The sequence below is a fragment of the Tupaia chinensis genome, unplaced genomic scaffold (assembly GCF_000334495.1).
Source record: "Tupaia chinensis unplaced genomic scaffold, TupChi_1.0 Scaffold143651_1, whole genome shotgun sequence".
Classification (NCBI taxonomy): Eukaryota; Metazoa; Chordata; class Mammalia; order Scandentia; family Tupaiidae; genus Tupaia; species Tupaia belangeri.
Window position 1 is genome coordinate 1,804,287 of NW_006203500.1, and position 1,286 is coordinate 1,805,572.

General features: G+C 65.0%; 1 protein-coding gene across 1 annotated transcript in view; it reads right to left on the bottom strand.

The window, feature by feature from the left end:
- The window catches only part of TTC38 (tetratricopeptide repeat domain 38), a gene marked incomplete in the record, with an annotated part of 21,244 nt that overhangs the window by 2,944 nt on the left and 17,014 nt on the right, over positions 1-1,286 (bottom strand).

Consider the following 1,286-nt stretch of genomic DNA (forward strand, 5'->3'; position numbering starts at 1 on the left):
GCTGAGGCCCCTGGATTCCCGGATACTGGGGTTTAGTCACTCCACCCCCAAGCCAAGCCCTTGGCCCCTGTGACAGGACCCTGTGACAGGACCCAAACAGCATGAAGTTCTCCCAGCAGTTACCACGAGGCCAGCACCTGACACCTGAGGGCACTTGGCAAACCTTGCGTGGGTTCCTAAATGGCGCCCCTCTCCCTGGGCCTCAGCGGGCCCCTGTGGCCCTCCTCCCTCTGCCTCCCTCACATCTGCACAGAGCAGCGGCCAGCAGGGAGGCCTGTGAGAGCCCCAGGCAGTTCTCAAGCTCTGCTCCATGGTCAAGGGCCAAGGGGTCCCAGGTGGCTGAGACCCAGCCTTTCCCAGGCCCCCCCTCCACCATCTGCTGGGTGTCTGGCAGGGCAAGGGACACAACTGCAGCCCGGTGTTTGCCGAGCCCCCAGCCTCAACCGGGATCCCCGGCCTCTTGGTGTTTACTCAGCCTCCTCACTGAGCCCCAGCCTCGGCACCATTCTCCGGGGCCCCTGCCTCCTCACTGCCCTCTGAGTCTGGCGCGGCTGCCCTGAGCTCAGCCCCCGCCCTGGGGCCAGCCTCCCTGCTACCCTAGATAAAGCCAAACTCCTCTTCCCCTTCGCCCAGGTGAACCCCTCGGCCCCTGCCGTCTTTCTGCCTCCCCTGTCCTCAGGTCCCTGTCACTTGTGTCCTGGCGGCTCCAGACAGGCAGTGCTCTCTGGGTGTAGCAGCCTTCCCTCAACTCTGCCTGGGGGACCCCACCCTCTTTCCAGGCTTCACGTGCCACCCTCCTAAGACTTCCCGGAACCTCGCAGACATAGGTCACGGTGCCCTCCCACCGGTCCCGGTAGTGAAACCCAGCCCCAGCCCCACGCTGTCCTGCTGACCCGGGCCTAGCCCAGGCCCGTATGGGTCAGGCTTGGCTCTGTAAGTAGGGATGAGGAGAGAGGCACCCGGCACCTCCACAGCCCCCAAGCTGAGTCGAGCTGCCCAACTGCCTGAAGAGCACCGGATGACAAGGTGAGAAACCTGCAACCCCAGGAGTTGGGAAACTCGCCTCCCGTGTTCTAGGAAAGGAGATGGCAGGGAGACAATGCAGCTGTGCCCTGAAGGCCTGGCGGGTAGGCCACGGGGACAGAGCCAGAGGCCTCTGTGCCGACGAGTGCTGGGAACTGGAAGAAAGGGTGGCAGTGGGCCGGCCCTTCGCCTCAGGCCCCTGGAAGACAGTCGCAGAGCTCGACCGGCTGCATGTACCCAGCACCCCACAGGGGCCCGGGGCC